A 22,520-nucleotide genomic window follows, 5' to 3' on the forward strand; every position below is an offset into this window, starting at 1 on the left:
TTTTAACAATTTTTAAGTGTACAGTTCAGTGGCATTAAGTACATTCTCATTGTTGTGTAACTATCAACACCATCCATCTCTTTTTTCAGTCACTTTTTTCATCTTGCAAAATTGAAATTCTGTACTTATCAAATAATAACTCTTTGTTGGAGGAGGTAATCAAGAGGGCCTGACCTCCAGTTGACCCACAAGCTGGACCCGTGCAGTGGGAGGCCCCTCACCCCCTCCCCATCCCTGAAATGTATGTTCTGCCCATCGTTTCCATAGTATGGGCTATTCTCAAGGACACAGCTTTGAGAGAGCAATGCGCTGTTGAGACCATCTAGATAGCGACTGAACTCAGTTAAGGCCCCTATATAAACTTTTAAGATTCTGGCAGGTGGAGAGATCTACTCTTTTTGTTTCTGCCAAGACAAGCTTCGTAGGTTCCCTTGCTTATTAAACCTACCACCTACCAGTCTGGGATGGTCTGCCTCTTTCTTTGGTCTCTCGCCTTCCTTGATGGGCAGTTTTACCTAGGAAAGTCCCAAAGTTGCAAACCAAAACTCCTGATTCCCTCTTCTCTCCAGCCTCTGGCAACCGCCCTCTACTTTCTGTCTCTATAAATTTGACTACTCTATGTACCTCAGGTAAGAATCACATGGTATTTGTCCTTCTGTGGCTGGCTTATTTCAGTTAGCATAATGTCTTTGGGTTCATTCATGTTGTTGCTTGTGTCAGAATCTCCTTCATTTTTAAGGCTGATTAATATTCCATTACATATACCACGTTTTGTTTATCCATTTATCTGCTGATGGACATTTGGGTCGCTTTCTTCTTCTGATTATTGTGAATAATGCTGCTATGAACACGGGTGTACAAATCTCTCTTTGAGACTCTGCTTTCAATTCTTTTGGGTATATAGCCAGAAGTGGAATTGCTGGATCATATGGTAATTCTATTTAATTTTTTGAGGTACCACACTGTTTTCCAGCAGCAGCTGCACCATTTTACATTTCCACCAGCAGTGCAGGAGGATTCCAACTTGTCCACATCCTTGTCAACAATTGTTATTTTCTGGTTTTTCTTTTTGATAACAACCACCCTAATGTGTGTGAAATGGTATCTAATTGTGGTTTTGATTTGCATTTTCCTAATGATTAGGGATGTTGAGCATCTTTTCATGTGCTTTTTGGCCCTTTGTATATGTTCTTTGGAGAAAACTCTTCAAGTCCTTTGTCCATTTTTGGACCTGTTTGTTGAATTGGAGGAATTCTTTATATATTCTGAATATTAAGCCTTATTAGATATATAATGTGCAAATATTTTGCCATTCCATAGGTTGCCTTTCACTCAGTTGATAGTGTTCTTTAATGCATAAAAGTTTAAAATTTTGATGTAATTAAAGGTATCTTTCTTTTGCTGCTTGTGCCTTTGCTGTCATATCCAAAAAATCATTGCCAAATCCATCATCATGAAGTTTTTCTCTGCTTTCTTCTAAGAGTTTTATAGTTTTAGCTCTTAACATTTAGATCTTTGATCCATTTTGATTTAATGTTTGTATATGATATGTGTGCAACTTCATTCTTTTACATGTGGGTATCCAGTTTTTGCAACACCATTTTTGAAAAGACTGTCCTTTTCCCAATAAATGAAATGTTTTTGAAGAATGGAACCTGTGTGGAGTAGTTAAGGATCTAGTTAAAGAGCAAGCTGACAAGTTTGTTTATGATCAAATTCTAGGCTGAATGTCAGGCTCAGTAGTTTGGACTTAATTTAGTAGAGACTAAGGTATCATTGATTAGGGCTGTAGTTTAGGGGATACGTCTGCTGGCCACTGTAGGATGGGTTACAGTGGGAGGGAGTTCTCTGTGTGTTTTTGGAAGCAAAGAAGAATATTGTAGAAATATTTTCTTTTTCTTTGTTAACACTCATAATATCTAGTATAGAAACTCTTAAAAATATTATTGACTGATACTTTCACATTTTTATGATCTATAAAGCACTGTTAATGAATTTTGCATTTTGAATTATTTTTCTCATCAAAAAATTTGATTTCTCATAATTTGGAACTTGGATAATAAAGAATGGCATGAAGAAAAAAATCCAAATCACCAGTAACCCCACAATCCAGATGTTATTGCTGCTAATATTGGCTGCCTGCAAGTCCAGTTTTATAAACATATGCATTTTATGTAACTAAGAATGATAACGGATGTGAAGTTTTCCATGCTTGTTTTCCTTTTACATTTCGTTTATCATTGTTCTATGAGCACATTTCCTTGCTGTTTTAATGAGTTTTAACGCGTACTTAAGTAATAGGTGTTGCAAAAAGAGGCAGGAGAACTGGTTCTAATCTCCGCCATAGCACAGACTTGCTCTATAACCTTTACCCAGATGTTCAGCCAATCACAACCTCACTTTTACTGCCTGCAAAATTGGATAATACTTCCCTGGGGGCACGATGAAGAGCAATGAGGTAATGCCTGGGAATTGCTTTTTCTTCTCTATAAGAAAGGTGCTATGCATGTCAAGATTGTTATATCGCACTGAGCCCTTGCTGAGCCAAAGATGGAGGGAGCGAGCGCAGAACCACTTTCTTCCATTCTTTACCATCAGCCCCTGCATCCTATCTCTGTGAACTTATGGGCCTGCTTTCTATACGAAGGGCTTATCACATAAACACACAGCTGCATTGTGTTTCTGCAGCTACTGAAAATATTTATGGCTTAGAAAGCAGTCATTCTCGATGATTTGATTAGTGTGTTATGAACACACAGACAATATCAGGAGCATCCAGTAGCATTTCAGTATTCCAACTTCATCTATTCCTCTAGTTATATTTGTCATTGTTCTTTAGATCTTAGGCGACTGCTGCTGCCTCTGCTAACACTGTTTCTATCTGTGTGGATAAGTATGGCTGTGTGACCTGCTGTCCTTGCTACACTCCCTAACTGTGTCATTTGTCTGCTCATTGCAGGGCTGGCATCTGTTAGTGTATCTTCCTTTTGCCGCATAATGGAATGGACAAGATGATGGTTTCATGCCTTTCCTCTGATTACAGAATTCCAGGATTATCTATCACATTTGCCCGAAAGCTATGTCTATAATGATACGACTTTCAAGTATTCATAGAATGGATTTCTTTGGGGAAGTTGACTCCTCATTCATTTTGTGAGACCAGGGTTTTTGTGTCCTCTGCAAACTTCTGTCCTCTTTGAATCCACATATTGCTCAGTTTTCCATAGACGGTAACTGACTGATTTCTCTGAGGTCTTCATGAAATTAGAAGGCTGTAGGCAGGGAACCCTTTTTCTAACAGTTTCTTACATTGAGTGCTTGCAGTGGACAGCATCTTTAGAATCATTTCGGCCATCCTTTAAACAGCCTGTGGTACAGGAATCACATATGTGTATTTTAAAGATGAAGGGGGCATAGGTTTGAAGTGCCTAAGACTTGCTCTATATAAATGGATGAATCTGGATGCTAATCCCGGGCTCTAGACTCTAGCCCGGTCCTCTACCCACCACAGAGAGAGAAGAAGCAAATTCTTTTCCATGTAGGACAATGAGGAATAAGAAATCAAAATAAGAGTTTAGGATGACTGTGTTTTATTCCAGCACTTTTGTCTTTCCTCTAGTTTGTGTGATGTTAGTCAGCAGAGACTCTTCCCATTGCAGTCTGAATATTGTACAGCATCTGAAACAGCACTCTGGACAGTCAGCAAAGGCTTGAGGTCTTACTCTGTTCTCCAGATCAAACAATGAACTGTTTGTTTCTTCCACAGAGGTCTTTAAAAATCCTACACCTCTGGACAATGCCTCAAGCATCTAGAGAAATCTGCCCAAGTATCGAGAATATTTCAAAGGGCATTTCTGAATAGCAGTCTTTACCTTTTATTTCTATTACACTTCATCTGTGCATTTTGAAATGCATTCCCAGCCCAGTTTTATTAATCCTGCCACCTCTGATATGAGGAAGGGAGCACACCTTTTACCTCCATTTTACAGATGTGCAGACTGAGTGGCGGGCTGTATCGAGGGAGGCTTTTAGGCATTCTGACTTACGGAGCCTAATAATGAGAGTTTGGGTCCTCTGGTGCCCTCTTGCTCCATGTTATTTCCAATTTGCTTTCTCATCTCTAGAGAGCATTTTCATCTTTTATTTTTGGATGATAGTTTCAAGTTTCATTTGTACCACCAGACCTGTAAATTCTTTTATTCTGTGGAAGGCCTGGTCAGGATGACATCTCTTTCTTTTGTTTGGGGTGGGGGAGGGGCAGGGGGAGGTCCGGATCTAATAGTTAGGAAGATCTGCACCAAAAATGAATCATTTTCCTTGCTTTTAACTCTGCTTAGTTTATTATATACTGAAGGCTTAGATTTAGATTTAAAAGAACTGGCAATAATATCTACAGTACTGCCATTTAAAAATGTAATACTATACCTAACTTTTTTATCTTCTAGTAATGCTCATAAACACGTAAACATAGATAAACCAATCTTAGAAAATTAATTGGAAATCAGAAAATATATCCACCAAGTTTTGTTTTGAAACTGTGTCAGTGAAACTAAGAATGCCTTTCCATTTTTCCATGCACAAAACTATTGGTAACTCATATTACAAAGTGGTTCTTGCTGGCCATAATGTTATGGAATGTGGGTTTTGTCTATGTTGATTTTTTTTTAAAATAAAGGATAATCACAGCTTAACAGGAACTATGTAGTATGCTTGATGACCCAACCAGCAGAGAGAGATCCTATCTGCTAAATCTGTGCCTCGTTCAGTAAATGCACGCTTCAAGCGATGAGTGAATGAATGAGTGTATAAACTGAGTTGGACAAAGAAAGCTAGTAGAAATCAACTGGACATTGGAGAGCAATTCATGCGATACTTCCTTGGAGATCAACAGGGACAGCCACTAAGACTATATTAAGTGACCTCAGGAAAGTCAGGTGGGAAAAGCTGTAAACTAGGAGGTGATGTTTAAGAGTCAATTTCCAGTGAGGGAAAATAATCTAGAGAAATGGCAAAGGCATGGAGCTAGCAGGCCAGGCACAACTCTCCTAGATTCTTTTATCTTATGACCCCAAAATATATTGACTGTCTGTCCTGTGCCAGGCACAGTGCTAGTTGCTGAGTCCACAGACATCAGTCCAGTTATGGTTTCTGTCTAAGCTCAGTTCAAACAGAGGGCCCAGACTGGAAATCTACTGACAGCAATGTAATATTATTATTGATAGGGTAGAAATAGCTATATGATTCGTTAAAATACATAGAAAGGGAATGATCAGTTTTGCTTAACAGAAGGTTTTACAGAGAAAGGAACAGTAAAGATTTTTGTGGTGTTTTGGTTTCATTTTAAAATTTCCCGCTTGTAGACAGCTTACCATGAGGAACCTTGATATACATCCAGCAGCTTTTACCCTCACAGCTATGCTATCCCTTTATAAACAAGACAGTTGAGGCCCCCAGGAGCCAAGTAAGGTGTCCCAGTTTACCCAGCTAACTAGTGCATCAAACCCAGGTCTGTGGGGCTCCAAAGCTCATGCTACTTTTGCTCGTGCCACTTTGCTACCCGGGGTCTCAAGGGATCAGGGGAAATTCATCGGGAACGTATGGAACAGGAAGAGGGAGTTTTCTGCAGCCGCAACAGCACTTCAGAGTGAGGGAAGCATTCAAGAGCATGGGATATTGGGGGGTATGAGCGTCTCCTTGGCTTAGAAGGTAGAGGTTATGTTGTGTGCCCAGCTGTCTGAAAAGCACCGTAGTTGATGAAAGGATTTTAATGTCCCTTCCAGCCTTGAGGTTTTATAATAGTTAAAAAATTATCACTGGCCTCAAGGGACATATTAAATCCTTCATTAATTTGCCAAATATTATTAAGCACTTACTATTTGCTAGGCTGTATGCTAGGTGCTGGAGATACAGCAGTAAAGACATAAAGTGCCTGCTTTTGTAGAGCTTACATATAGAGGGAAATAGATGCCAAACAAAGGAAAAAACAAAGAAAGAAACAATGCTAGACAGTGATAATTACTATGAAGCCAAAAAGCAGAGGAAGAGGACAAAAATGGTTGATGTGGGTTACATTTGAAAGCCATAGAAGGCCCCTACAATAAGTTGATATTTGAGCAATATCATCTAATAGAGGAGATCAGACATGTATATAAGCAACTACAGAATAAGAAGTATGTGATAGATACTAATAAATACTGAAAAGGACACAATAGAATTTAAATAAAGAAATTAACACTTACTGAGTATGATTATATTTTGGACAACATTCACAATATGCTTGACAGGCATTATTTTCCCCAATTTTACAGATGAAAAAAACCCTGAGATTCAGAGAGTTTAGATAACTTTTATAACAGCGCACAGCCTGGATTCAAACTCAGATTTGTCTGAATCCAAAGTCTGTGCTCTGTCCCACTGTAAGAGCCTCCTTCTTCTGGGATGAAGATGGGAAGCTTAAAGGAGGATTTGTTGGTAGCAAATGTGGGCTTCAAAGGATACGTAGGATTTTGATATGGGAAAATTTGAAATATGAATAGGAATGGAGCACCCAAAGCAAAAGATAGCAGAAGGGAAAAATGCGGGCTTTGTGTAAAAAGCAAGTTGGTTGAAGCCCAGACTAAGAGGGGACCCACAGGGAGAGGTAAAGCTAGAGATAGGAACAGTTTTCAGAACAGAACAGAAATAGAGTGCGCCCTTTATTTGGTAGGCACTGGGAGCAACTGAAGCTGTTCCCCAAGAGATTCTGCTCGTCCGTAAGATGGGTAAACGCTTTGGGGAACTCCTGTAGTTCCCAATTTCTCTGATTATTTTATTAAACTCACCAGACTGAGCAGCTTATTGTCAGTGAGTATTACCCACACTCGCTCACTTCACAATTAAATCTAGTGTTAACCTGATACAATTACATAGGGGAAATGTACTTGGACATAGCTTTGCATGAAAAACTTCATGTGTGCCAGTGCTCAATGGATTCCCTGAGAAATGGCATTATCTCAGATGTCACATTGCCAGAGGGATGTAGTGCATTGGATGAACTCCATCTGGCTGATACAACCCCCAACAAGTTGCCGAGATGCTGACAGGATGAGAAGGTAGAGGCTAGAGGTGCTGGCATTACAATGAGCAGTCAGGGAGATGTTATTCAGGAGACAAGAAAGAGCACAGCTGAATTCACCTTTGCTCCCAGTTGGAGAGCAGATTGCATTCTTCACAGCAATGTGATGACTCAAGCCACCCGCAGTGGAGGGAAAATAGGCTGGGGCGAGCTCTTTTAGGAAGAGCTCCGTGGTATCACGAGAAACCAATATGTGCCAGCCACCGTAGTGCCATTCAAGGTCAGACTCCTAGAGTGTCCTTCAGGCATTCTGGTGGCCTATTATATAATCTGCCCTTTTTGTGCTTTCTGTCTATATTGTTTCCCCTGTGCATTGCACGTCCCAGTCTCTGTATGTCAAGCTGCTTTATGCCAAAGGCGACAGCCAAAATGTCTTTCAAAATCATCTTTCAGTCATATTTTTCACTCAGAGACATAGATTTACAATCAATACCAATGCTAGGGTTCTATCTACGAATGCGCTTTGGAGAGAGATCCATGAACTCTTGAAATTGTTTGTACATTTTTGTATTTATATGCATTTTCAGAGGAGTAGTCATGAAACTTTAAAAAATTCTGTTACCTTGTTAAGTTCAAACCCCCTTTGCTTTTCTTGGAATTGCCTGTTTTCCTCCCTCCCTTCCTTCCTCCTTTCCTCTTTCCTTTGTTCCTTCCTTCCCTCCCTTCTTCATTATCTCCTTCTTTCCCTTCCCTTCAACTTGTTAACCAACTTACTAATTACTTTCTAGCTAACCTCTCAATCTTCTTTATTTCTTCTCTCACTTAATTCGGCAGCTCTTCTTTTTCTCCATGTGGTGTAGGGTGGAAAGGTTGGGAAACAATGAAGGCAGGAGAATGGAAAGAAATGAGAGTAAGTAAGTAAAAGTCATAGGAAGTCAGACAGTGTGGGTTAGATTTGGGCACCAAAGTATTGGTTATCATTCCTCCCATACTTTTCATTGGTTATCACTTCTTTCCTCCCATACTTTTCCTTACCTCTTTTGGTAAAAGTACTTACGGCATCTACAAAAACAAAAAAACAAACAAACAAAAATAATAAAGGAAAAGGCAATCGGAAGAGGTAATGAAGGCCTAAATACTGCTCCATACAAAATTAACAAAGGATAAAGGGATACCATATACTAAATTTATGATTTAGGTTGAGAAATGGAAAGTTTTCTTATTCATAAGGGTTAAGGTTTCAAGTGGGTCAAAAGAAATGATGTTTGAAACAGATCTGAAGCAACCAGTGAATAGAAGCAGAAATTAAGTGTAATGAAGACAAATTGGGAAAAAGGACTCTAGTTATTTGAGTTTAAACGTATCACAATATGTTCCTCTAACAAAATATACATAAAGTCAAACTGTACGTAAAGTCAAAATTCCTCTAGGATTGTTCTCTAATTTCATGGGCTATCAGGAATTGCAGTGTGTCTCTGTTTGCAAGATCTGGGTACATTAGTATTATTGTAAACTTGAAAATTGGTATTTGTATATACTAAGTTAGCATTATTATAAATGGAAAAAGGAAACCAGTTAGGATTAAACAGCCCTGGTTTTGAATCCTGGCTTTGACAGCTACTATTGTTTTGCTATGGACGATTTACTAAAACTCTATGGGCCTTAATTCCTTTACACATGAAATAGGACTAATAACGTTTAATCCATAAAGTTAGTGTGCAGTCTAAATCAGATGATTTGTACTTGGCATATAATAGATGCTCAATAAATGTTGGCTCACACCACAAAGACAGTTCTAAGGCAAAACAAACACAAACATTTTAAAATTAGTAAACTGTCTTTCATATAATTTAGTATTTTTCTCAATAATCCAGAATTTTGACCTTATCCATGAGTTTTAACACTAATCGTGTAGAGTGGTTGATTATATTTTTCTTTCCCGCTCAGAAAGTAAGTGGTTTCAAACTATCTCTGTGCTGCTTTAGCTATTACCGTTTAAATTTTTTTCCCTCTTTCAACTACCAAAGAAGAAATGGTCAAAGGAAAGTGAATCACAAAGTGTCCACTCTCTGCCCGTTTCTGGTTTTACTCACCCTCCTGCTTGCCACATGGTGAGAATTTGAAGTATTTATTGTTATTATTATTATTGTTGTTATTACTCCATTCTTCCATGCAGCAAAAGCAGGAAAATAAGAAATAGCTAAGAAATGGCATGGGACTCCTGAAAGTGTTGAAGACCCTATGTCTGCTTTTCCTCTAATTAGAGTAAAGTATTTCTCCTGGTGCTCAAATGGAAGAGTAAAAATACCCCTCCCTTTTCTTCCTCTGATACGGGTTATTATTTTATGCAGTAGATTGTTCACTCATTAAACACTTCACACTTGCTTCCCCTGAGCTGGACCCCTACACACACTTTAAAAGAAGCATTAGATGACAGCTTCAATCATACTTTTCTTAAAGGACCATTATCCATTAAACAGAACAAAATATTTTGAACAAAAATGTAAATAAAAAATTTTTGAATAGAGGTTTTAACTTTCTTATAAATAGCTAGAGAATATGTGTCAATTTAAGTACCCAAGAACCTCAGGAATTACCGTAAGACAATTCTGATGATGGGACAGTTCTGAAGGAACAGCTTTTCAAACAAGAGTGACTCCAAGAGACATGTACTGGGCTGATTTGCTTGTCAACCACAGGCAATCTGAAGGCATCAACATCAGAGGCTGTGTGTCACAGATTCATCCATCCTTTCCCTCCTGCCCCCTGTTTATTTCATATCTCTGTCAACGCCTTGGACTATTCTTTATCTGAACCCTACTCAGATGATGAGAACCGGAAATAAGAACATTCAAAGTTGCCATCTACATCTCAGTTGAGACCTTTTCTTGGTTTCAGCCTTTGTTTATAAGTGTAGATTTGAGAAAGGTTGACATTTTCTCCTCCACTGTACCTTTTGCCAGTGGAATACTTTCCATGGTGTTGCATACCAATTAGACCCATAGTAGTAATTTTATCATTTTGAGGAGTTAATCTAGCTTGCCAGACTCAGTAGTCAAACTTCATTATAGTTTCTCTTATTTTTCTCTATAGAATGGAGACATAATATTCCCCAGTACTACTAATATTTTCTGCCATTTGGCCCTTTGCATGGAATTATATCCAACATTACCATGTTCGGTTCCTAAATATTTGGAAAAGTAAAAAAATAGTTCTTCATTGAACTTTTGGGGGAAACAATTTGAAAACGATGGCCCATCAAAGGTTCAGTTTATTTCTCTGATATATTTCACTTTAGATTAACTTTTTTTTAGACTTTTCCAAAATTGAGTTGCACCGGACACTTTTCAGCCCATAATTCTAGCCTACTCAAGTCATTGCTAGTTTTACTGTTTTCCTGCCATGTACTGACTAAATTTCTCCACCTTGTGTCATCAGCACATTTCATCACCTTACTGTATTTCCCCTCTTTTAGGTCAGCACAGTAACTAAAACCAATACTAACGCTGACCCTTAGGACGCGCCACAGGTCGCGTCCCTGCATTTGGTGCTGCTGCCTCCTGCAGACACCTTTGGCTGCAGCATCCTATCTGGGTCATCATCCACTTCAGCAATTTGGTTCCTCTGGTTCACAGTGTGTCCTCCCTCAGTACACATCTCTCAGAGGAGAGCAGGCTTCCTTTTTTTTTTTTACATGTGAATGTATCTCCATCTATTCAGGACCACAGAGGGTGAAAGTTTAAGACTTCAGATAGGGAGGTGATGGAAGAAATTTTCACATATTGAGGTATGGGGAAGTCATTCTGGCTTTTAGATAATGAATTATAATGGAAAAGAGTAAAAAAATATATATATACATATATCTATATTCTATATATCCGAATAATTTTACTGTACACAGGAAACTAACACAATATTATAGGTCAACTAAAAAAATTTTTTTAATTTAAAAAATAAAAATAATAAACTTAAATTTTAAAAATATTCAACTTAAAAAAATAGTTCATGCGTGAGGTTAGAAAAAACCGCTTTTCAATTCCTATTACAGATTTTCTATTGATTATTTCCATCAACAGAGAGAAACCTGTATTCTCCACATTGACCGCTGCTGTTCCTCTGCCTGACTGTTCTCAGGGGTCGCACTACAGTGTCATCTCCTTTAGGATGCATTTTTTTCCGGAAGTAGGAATGGTTGTCTCCTTCAAGTGCTCATCATAGGTTGTCCATCCCTCTTGAAGGTCCAAATAACTTCTATCTTTTTTTAAAAAATAAATTTATTTATTTATTTTTGGCTGTGTTGGGTCTTCCTGGCTTCCAGCGGGCTTCACATCTACTGAGCCTGCGTGCTGCAACTACTGAAGCCCGGGCGCCTAGAGCCCATGCTCTGCAGCAAGAGAAGCCACCGCAATGAGAAGCCCGTGCACCGCAACAATGAGTAGCCCCCCGCTCGCCGCAACTAAAGCCTGCACGCAGGCCTCCTTTTAAAGAGGCGCTCATGTCTAAAATCAGAGATCCTTTTAAACCGGATATATGTACCTTTGAGAAAGCGGTGACATGTTACTTCTCAAGGAAAGAAAAATTCAATTATACTTCAGTGGAAGTGTGAATAACTACTGGACAAAATTCAGGCATGCGAGACAGATTACATAGATACCAGTCTAGTCCCTGATTCACCTTTGCCACTGGTGATTCTAGATAAGACATTTAAACGTTTAATTTTGACTTTATATTGGAATCCCCATTACTACTAGTGAACGCAGTAGGTTGCTATAAAATATCAGTGCAATAATAATGCATTGAGATCATCATCTATAGAGAGAGGGATTTAATCCCTTTCATCAGAAGGTGAGAAAGAAGATCTGCATTCCTCCAGTAAAAAAGGGATATTTCACAGGCTTAATCATAAAATATTACTAGGTCTAAGATCCCGGAAAAGCCTGACCATCTAATTTAGACCCAGAAATTTTATAGTAACAATCCTGAAGCTGACTCAAGAGCTCAATTAATTCTCTCACAGGTTATAATTAATGAACAGAAATTTTAAAGAAGTTGTTTATATTACTTTTTTATACCTCTGTAAATGTTTGTAAAGGGTTAAAAAGTAAAAAACCCATGAGTTTCCAAGGGACCTCCCCCACCACCATGTCACTGGTAATATTGTGGATTTTCAATATTAGGCATCTACTCTGTGCTCTAGATTTCATGGTTTTAAATCCAGTCTATTTTATTGTGATGTTTTGAGCTTGGTTTATGATCTATACAACCTGGCACACTTCATTTGCCATAAAGAACATTTAGATCATGTCTATAAATCGCCACTTGGCTCTGATTTCATTAAAATCAAAGTATTGGATGACTAACTACTTCTGTATTTAAAAAAAAAGCACAGCGGTTGCTGTAATTTTAGCCTGAGATCATTTTCTGAAAAACAGATAATTTTGTAGCATGTGTACAGTATTGGCTAAATCAAATTCCTTAGGTTGATTCTGATGAAAAAAAAGGCCATCACATGAATCCTGAAGGCAATGAATTAGAAACACAAAAACAGAACGGGTGACTGAAGAATCAGAGGAAAAGGAAGAAGGAAGCAAGGTAAAATTTATGCAACCTGTGGATACATCACGCTGCACTTCCTCTCTTTGCTTAGACTCGGGCTAGATTAGGGTCTGTCTACCTCTAATCATTTTAGCTGTTGTTTTAATGAATGTCAAATTACCACAGTCTCCTAAGATTTCAGTTAGGAAGACCTTCTGATGAGTCTTTTACCTTGTTTCCTTTCAATGCAGTAGGAATTATAATGAAGAAATTAAATCATTCTTTATAGACAATAGGAATACAGTACCAAAAGCTTTTATGATTTGATGTCCTCTTGGCAACAGCATTAACTGAGTTTCAGGTTTATATTTAATATTTTGGAAGATTGCTTTTTCAAGATAAAAATAAGGTTCTGAAATAACGATGTCCTTAAAGTGAATACAAATCCCCATATCTTTGTGTTACTCAGTAATTTATGACTCAGTCCCATAGACATACCCAGGCACAATGATACCTTTGTTTACAATTAAGAAAAAGCTAAAAGATACTTTATTTTTATATAAAAGTATTCACTGATTCACTGAGTGTCTATTATGTTGCAGGGATTGTGGTAAATGCCAAGTACATAGTTGAACAGGACAAATATACCTGCTTTTATAAAGCCTGCGTTATAGTGGAGGATTCAGAAATATAAACAGGCAATTGCATAACAGTGTGACAAAAGCTGTGACAGGGAATTATGTGATTAGGTATAATTCCCTATTCCCTATTACATGGGAGTACCAAGGAAGGGCACGACTCAACCTGGATTTGGGATTCAGGGAAGACTTTCTGTATGAGGTGACAGATAAGCTGAAATTTGAAAGAAGACTAGGAGGAAACAGTGCTTCAGCAATGAACATGTGAAAAGGTTTAAGAGAATACACGGAGTAGAAATAGTTTGACTCACTGACTGAATGATGGGGATAATGGTAATCATGTTGATCATAGAGAAAGGGGAAGCTAGAAGGTCAACAAGATCTACACATACTGTAAGACGTGTTAGGAGAATGAATTTTATCCTGATGCAAGGGACTGATAGGTTTAAAGGGAAAATGGCATAATTAGATTTATTTTTGGAAGATCAGTCAAATCATTAAGCGATATGTAGCAAGAAACCGAGTTTTCAGTATCTCTAGTTCTAGGGAACATAATACAGGTATAGATTTATGTTTAGATTCAATATAAATGGACTTCTGTTTTTACCAGTAGCATTCTAGATTCTTTGACAGAACTTCTGGCTAAAATCAACTGAAAATCTTCCACATTATTATATCATTGATATTCTGGCAAGGAATTAAGAAATTCTCAGAGGGAAAACCTAAGTGTAAGTGAGAACTCAGGCAGATAACTAGAACATTGAGGGCAACTTCCCCTTGAAAATATTTGCCAAATCTAGGTGACCTGATCTTTAGTTTTTATGTCTTCACAGGGTATGGAAAATGGGAGAGGAAGCCTAGGGCCTGCTAAGTATGGGGATTTTTAAAAGACACCCCATATAAAAATGAGACCCCAAATCCCTGTACCCTCAGAATAAGGATGAAATAAAAATTGGGAATAGTACTCCTTGCCTTGACACTCTTACCACAGCAAAGGAAATCTCTCAAAGTTTGACATTGATTTGAAGGAAAAACGATCTCTTTAGAATTTCTAGCCACAGGACAGTCCTCAGGTAAGTTTGAAGTGGTTTAAGATTGGTATGTTTTAGGATTAGGGAAGAAGCAGATTCAAATCCTCTCTGGAGGAATTCATCTTCAACTCAGTTCTCAAATATTTCCATGAATATCCTAAGGAATATGAATGTACAGCCCAGATTCCAAAACACAAAAGAAAACAAGAAAGTGAGAGCTATCAGAAGTAGCAGATGGTAGTATCAAGTTCAATAAGTCTTCGGATATTGATAATATTAGAGACAGAACAGAAAATAAGCATGGTTACTCAGTTTGTTTATAGAAATAACATACAATATTTTAATAAGGAGCAAGCTAATAAAAATGACTAAGCAGATATGAAAAAATTAGAATTTCTAGAAATGTAAAAAGCAATTTTTAAAATTGAAAACTCAGTGAACAGGTTTAACAGAAGACTGGAAACAGCATCAGAGAAAATTAGTGAATTGGAAGACATAGTTGAAGAAATTATGCAGATGAGGTACCAAGAGACAAAGAGAGGTCAAGAGCATAGAATACAGAGTGGGAAGGTGAAGCATATGTCTAATCAAAGTCCCAGAAGGAGAGAACACAGAGAATGGGGGAAATAAAATATTTCAAGAAATAATGGCTGTAAATTTCCCAGAATTGGTAAGAGATACCAACACTTAAGTCATGGAAGCCTAGTGAATCCATCCAAGAAGAGTGTATAAAAGAAAATCTGTATCTAAATTCACCATAAAACTGCAGAATCGGAAGAATATTTTAATTCAATATAAAATTTTTATTCTAATATTTTATCCATAGCAACATTAAAACTTTTTATTTATAGAGATTTCCCTATTAACACAGTAATTAATTATAACTACTTTTCTAATCAAAGGTGGGTAAAACTTTGGCTGTACTCATTGGTTTATTTACCCATGTTTAATTATCATTTTATTTTATTTCTATTAATTTTTATTGGAGTATAGTTGTTTTACAATGTTGTGTTAGTTTCTGCTGTACAGTGAAGTGAATCAGCTATACATATACATATATCCCTCTTTTATGGATTTCCTTCCCATTTAGGTCACCACAGAGCATTGGGTAGAGTTCCTTGTGCTCTACAGTATGTTCTCATTGGTTATCTACTTTATGCATAGTATCAGTAGTATATATATATGTCAATCCCAATGTCCCAATTCATCCCACCAATACACCTTTCCCCCTTGGTATCCATATGTTTGTTCTCTACATCTGTATCTCTATTTCTGCTTTGCAAATAGGATCATTTTATTTTAGATTGCATCTAATTTTTAACCACATGACCATGTGGTAATATAACCAGGATCTTGGACTCCTAGAGTGAAAAGAGATCATAAATATAATTTATCCCAGTACTTACTTTAAAAAAAAAAAAAGAGAAAGAAATAGAAGTATTGCTTTCCTGTATTATAGAGCTGCTCAATAGTTGCAGACTCAGGTCTCAAATAAGCACTCATTCTAAATGACTGATTACTGGTGCCGTCCCCCTTCTTTAGTCTGATGAAGGGAAGGACCATAGTTTAAATGGTAACACTGACAAGACTCACATGACAGGTAAAATGTTCTTTGCTGAAACAGTGTTGGTACGACTAAAGTAAAATTGGAGTCTTTTAAAATAGAAATGTCAAGGGCATAGTGGGAAGAAATATTGCCTTTTGGCTCAAAATCACAAATTTCATTTTAATCAACCACTAAATAATGATATTAAATATAGGGCTTGCTATTATGATTCACAAAAACTCCTTTCCCCAAGATGGCTGAGAACAGAAAAAAGGTACATTCTCTTCCAAGGGGAGAATGCTTTTAAGAGATGCAGCTTTGTTCCACGTGGACTACATTCTATTTCTAAGTTAAACCTACATTTTAAATTAAACAGTTGTATGTCCAAAGCAATTAATAACATACCATAATAATTCCTGTCTTCTCATTGTACCTGGCCTGAATATTAATAGAAACATCAACAGCTTTATTTTCTTATCCTCTCACCCCCATAAGCTATATAAGCCTAATAATGTGTCCATATTTGGCTTCTTTTTATAGCTATAGTTATTCTTGTTCTCATAATTTTCTAGGCCACCTTAATTTAATATATATTAGGCATCTTCACGACTTCATTTAGGTGAATGGCAGCAATTTTTAAAAGAGAAAACATTTTTTATTCTATAAGACAAAGTATGCTGTAAGGGAGAAATGTTATAAAGGTATTGAAAGAAATAGGTACACTGATTCCGGGTCCAGAGGGCTAAGGAAAACCCACAGGTGAGCCTCTGAATGTCAGAGCAAAGTCATTTCACACAGTCACACACGCACTCACACCAACTCTGTGTACCTGTCAGTAACTCAGGGAAGCATCTTGCTAGGAGAGAACTACCTTTTATGAATTCCCACAGCCATTTGTCCCCACCAAGCCCATACTTTTCTTAGAACAAAGAGTGAATAAATGTGACTTCTGCACACCTAATGAATAGGATAATTACTGGCAATGTAGGATGATAATTAAAATCATTTCCCTGCCAGAGTTGATAGCTGGCTATTCTCACTTCTCCCTCTAGATGGCAGTGGCACTCTTTCATTCTGAGACTGTTTTGTCTTTTTTTTTTTTTTTTAATCTGTTCTCTCTCACTTTCCTAGATAGTTGTTCTCAGCTCTGCTGGGCAATGATTTAAACAGTGCTTTGATGATGTAGGATGTTGGTGTTCAAAATCAGGTCTATCCTTTTCTTTTTTCTAGAAAGATAATATACAGCTTTTTCAAAGTCAATTAACACTTAGGGCAAATGAAATGGGGAGAGCAAAAGGTCACTTTCTAAAGGGTTGCCTTGAAACATTTTTGGTATTATTCAGGTTTCATCCAGGAATTGCAAATCATTGGGGAAAAAAAGGAAATAATAATTAGTTCATTTTGTTTCTTGATAACACCCAATAAGATGGCTTAATATGACTTTTCTGCTTTATTTCCTATGAAGCCCGTGGTGTGCTCAGAATGCTGGCTGGTAATTTCTATATGTCTTGCAGTCTTGAAGGCAACTGGGATGCTTTTGGGACGATGTATGCATTGGGAGCTGCAGAGAAGCCCTAAAATTTCTGATTGCAATGTGGTTGAATATGTTTTATAAAAGAAAATTGTCCAGTTTGTGGCCTGGCAGAAGATAGGGAGGTGATAAAACAGCAAAAATTACAGGACTTTCTTTCACAATGTCATCGGCATTAATTCCTACCCCAGATCAATGCTAAGTGAAGTGAAGCTCAAGAGTTAGTAGAAGGCGGCTGCATAAATATAGAGGAAGTCCATATTCTGACGTCAGATGCACTTTGAAATCATTGCTTGAGTATCAAGATGGTTCCCGAATGAGCATCTCAGAATATAACAGCTCAAGGTTCTAATAACTTACTTGAATTTCATTTAGAAAACTAGCCTGGACACCCCCAAAAGAATAAGCAGATATTAAAAAAATAACTGAACACATTGCAAATGAGGTTATTAACAAATTGACTTTTAAACTGACTGCTGGCCATGTGCTGGTTGGAACAGGCCGACTTGTGCATTGGCCACACCTCTCACATCGTGACTCACAGTTAAGATTGCAGTCACAGCTCCTTCCTTTTTATTTTAATATCAAAAAGACCTTCACTCGGTTTAATAACCTTTTCCTTCTTGAATAAGGAGTTTCTGTTTGCAATCACATGAATAGAAAAAGACCTGCTCCAGAAGCTCTGGGAGATTATTTCATGCCTAGCTACAAAAATAAAGTCTTGAAAGAGCAGAAGGGATGGAATAACTACATAATGAGCAAATTCTTGTGAGGTAAATTATTATTCGGGATTTTTGAACGGATCTTTTAAAAAAGCAACTAATAATAATTACAATCCTGCAAATACTGTGGCCTGGTGGGAGACAACAGTAGCTTTGCTGGAAATACTGCTGGGCGCCTGCACTTTCTTCTGCTCCCACATTGCAGCCTGAAACGTTATAAACCCAGCAAAAGACCTGCATTCCCCCGGTGGGCAATGTCTCCTAGCTTTGATTCTGCATACATTTCCAACTGTACAGGGATGGACACGGTAATGTGTGCCTTTTCACGCTCTATGGGTCAGAGTAAAGTTTTAGGCTTCAGGTAAATTATATGCTAAAAGAAGTGTTGATTCAAACTATGATGTTTCATCATTAGAAATATTTCTGTTGGGTGTCATTCGAAATTCCACGGTCAAAACCAGCAATCAGGTAATTTAAATTAATTGAAGGAGCAAAGGAGAAGGTGATTGCAAGCCTGTATTCACAGGTCAGACACTCTCTTTCTAGTTCTAATACTCCCATTAGAGTCTTCTGCTTCACTGAGCCTGGGCCTTTGACCTTCCCCACCACTTCTTTTCACGTCTAATAGGACCAACTTGGATTCCCATTCTTGAAAACTTTAATAATGGCAAATACCTCCCTTTGCATTCAGTTGAAGATTTTAGCTGCATTTTGGAGAGAGGTTTAAATTCAGAGCTGGCTAGAGCAGTTAGGAAGCTCTGGTAGGAGGGAAGAGGGTGTGGAAGACTGATTTCTCTACGATCATCAGAAAGTCTTGGCGAGGGGAGTGGTGGTTGATCTCAGGGCAGCAGCTTACTGTGCTCTTGACCTGTTTCTGGTCTGAGCACTCCCTCTCTCTCTCTCTCTCTCTCTCTCTCTCTCTCTGCTGTCATGAAGAACTTCAGTGTCTGTCTTCCCCTCAACTCCCGCATCAGCACATTCAGTACATGTGACACAAGATTGTCACCAGAATCAGCCCGGGCCTCCCCTTGTCAAAAGGACCATCAGCACTTGACCCCCCTCTTCCCAAGCGACTTGGTCTCTGGCAGGTGTTACAAGCTAAAATTGAGTTTTGTGGCAGCTGCTTCTGGAACCTCCGAGACAGGGCTGCACGCCTGGAACGCGGGGAACAGTGAGGGAGTTGCCCATCACCATCCTGTGCCAGTGCCCGTGCCTCCCTCCAGAGAATGTGGCTGCTTGCAAAGAAAAGTTGTTTTATCTCACGTGAAAAAAAATTTTTTCTCTTGCTTGTTTACCCAGTGTTCACCGTTTAAAAATAAGGCAGCCTCTTCATTAAGGGGTAAACTTAGGAAACATTACTCCTACTTGCATTTCCCTCTAGGTGCCAACACTCCTCAGCAAGCTTTCAGACAACAGTCACCTAGCAACAGTTTTTTCATACATTAAATGATTTCAAACTCTCCCGTTTCTTCCATGAGAGCTGTATATTTCGCCTTTTCTCTCCCTCTTACAGCTCAAGGAAAGAGCAACCAAGAAAGAGAAAATATATTCAGTTTCATCATAAAGGATCAGTTTTAAACGATTGCTTTTAAATGGGAAAATGTCTTCTGTAATAATCTGCTAATCCATTTGTGACTTTTTATTTAAGTGGCCGGGTATTAGGTAGGATCAGGTTCCACTGCAAGTGACAGAAATACCAAAAATAGAGTGAGTTTTACCAGAGAGAAAAGGTAATGCAGGCAGTGCTGGGCTGGTATGACAACGCTGGACTCATTGGGAATCCAGGCGCACTGTTTCTGATTCATCGGCCATCCTCGACATGCAATGTCTAATTCTTTGTCTGAGGTAGGTGTCAGAGGTCCAGTCATTGTGTTCTCATTTTGGAGATCAGGAAGAAGAAAAGAGAAATGAAAAGGCACACTCCCTCACCTTAAGGTTACTTCCCAGGAGTGTCACAAATTCTTTCTGCCTACATTCCATTGGCCAGGACTTAGTCATAGAGTCACACAGCGCTTCAAGGCAGTCTTTATGTTGTGCTTTCAGGTGACCAACTAATATTCGGGTGTTCTATCACTGAGGAAAAAGGATAGATATTGAAGAACACCTAATAGTCTCTGCTACAGACCAAATATCAAAATTTAGATAAACTGCAGAATTTATAGTTCATCACTAGCTCTTTGTTCTTCCAGAAGAAAAAAATACTTTCTTCTCTTCTCTTGAGAGGAATAGATGACAGAGATGAAAATGTAGGCATGATCTGAGTTGCAATTGTTTAGCAGGCTTTGAAAACATCCTAGTGGATTACACAGAAGCTTAAACAATATTGGAACCATATTGCACTGAAACAATATAGAAACTTGATTGTGCTATTTATCACCCTAAGGAATTCAGAATAAGGTCCATCTTGGTGCCCATCTGAGGGCATTTTCATTAAGTGCTTACTAAAAGAATTTCTTATGAGTTGTGTGTCACAGCAGGGAGACAAGGTTATAGAGTCTTAAATCATTAAAAGAAAACTTATCTAAACTGAGAAATGTGTGCTGAAAAGTATCTGGGTTTATGGAAATGTTGAAGACTTTTAACAATATACCTGAGTTTAAGAACGTTAAGGATTTAAAGTTTACCTATAGAATGTGGTTTTGCATCTAGGTCTTTACCAGCTACCTGCTTCCTGAGTAAGCACAATCAGCCCTTAATTAGTTGAATATTTTCTACTGGTTATGCAATTAAAGTATGTATTAGTATGTGGATGCCTGTTCTTCACTCCAGAGATGCTGATTTATTGGGCTGGAGTGGGTCCAGATACTGGCTTTTGGGGGGAAGTTTTCCTCGTAGTTCTGGCGCTCACTTAGGCTTGAGAACTAGTAGATTAGATGCCCCCAAATCAGACTCCTCTGACTCTATGCGATAATCTTTTAGGAAACGTCATCACACGAAATATTGATGCCATGGATAACTTTCTACTCTTTGAAAGGCGGCTCCATTCGTACATTAAATACTTTATCATTTCATTTTTATATTTTTGAAGATTCAGGAGTAGTTAAAAGCGAAGACTTGGAGTCACATCTGTACACATCCCAAACTCAGTTTTACCAATTAATAGCTGTGTGACTGGGACCAGTCACTTACTCTTCACATGGTTTTCTTTCCTTACCTGAAAAATGGGGTCTCCTTACCTGAAAGAGAGTTTGTGTGATGATTAAATGAATGATTTAAGTAAAATGTTTAGCGAACTGCCTGACATAATACAAGAGCTATTAAAATCTTTATAGTATGTCTTCAAGATTGATAGGACAGATATCATTAGCATACTTTGGTAATTAAATCATTATAGGTAAGTTAAATACCTTACTCTGGGTAATTCGATTGATCATATTTATTTGAGTCCCTCCAATGTGGGAATCCTGACTGCTCTGGACCCTATGAGAACATAAAAGGTGTATGTAATATCCAGTGCAATTAGGGAGTCAGGTCATGTGTTTAGAAGGCACAAAGTAGAAATATGGGAAGTATATTTGTAGCAGAGATTGCATATTAACCATCAAATCTATTTTTTCCCTGTTCCATTTTTGCATATATAGAATACTTCTAAATTTCCCTTGCAATTATTGTGGTCAGATGACTTATTTCTTGCACTTGGAATGTGAAAAAAATGACATGTATCACTTCTGGGTCTGGACCTTAATTTGTTAAGTATACCTTCCCATTCCCACTTGATGGAACCTACATGTAGCAGAGTACATGTAGCTTTGACCGTGTAGAAAATAATGTTGTAAGGAATGGCTGAGCAACAACATGGGAGAACTCTGTATCCTGAATGACAACCCTGATTAAGCTGCCCTAGGTAGTTGTACAAGAGATAAATGAACTTTGTTCTTTAGGTGGCCCAATTGTTGCATTTCTGTAAAAGAAAGCATAGCCTTCTCCCTGACGGAACTGCTTACTAAGCCCCAGATTAGTTGACCATTCCAGAGACAATGATTTTGCTGAATAGTGGTTCCCAAAGTGAGGTTCCCAGGGCAGCAGAATCAGCAGCAGCACCCGTGAATTTATGAGAAATGCAGAATCTCAGGCCTCACCCCAGACCTTCTGAATCAGAAACTTGGGAGTAGTAGTCAGTGTCTTAACATACTCTCTGGATTATTCTAAAACAGACTTAAGTTTAAGAACCACTGTTATGGGGGGGGAGAGGAGATTAGGAAAGAGTAGGAGAGTACAGGGGATGGGCTAGTAGTGCTTCAAGAGAATGGACATTGGAAATAGAATGCCTGGGTTTGAATCCTGGCTCTGCCACTTACTCTCAGGCAAGTCAGTTTCTATTCTTGAGTTTATTTATTTGTAGAATGGGGATAATAATTGTACAATAATCATAGGATTGTTGTGAGGATTAAATGAGTCAATATGCTTAATGCATTTAGAACAGTGTGTGGCATGTAAAAAGCTTCAGCTATAATTGCTATTTG

The sequence above is a fragment of the Balaenoptera acutorostrata genome, chromosome 5 (assembly GCF_949987535.1).
Source record: "Balaenoptera acutorostrata chromosome 5, mBalAcu1.1, whole genome shotgun sequence".
NCBI classification, from domain to species: Eukaryota; Metazoa; Chordata; class Mammalia; order Artiodactyla; family Balaenopteridae; genus Balaenoptera; species Balaenoptera acutorostrata.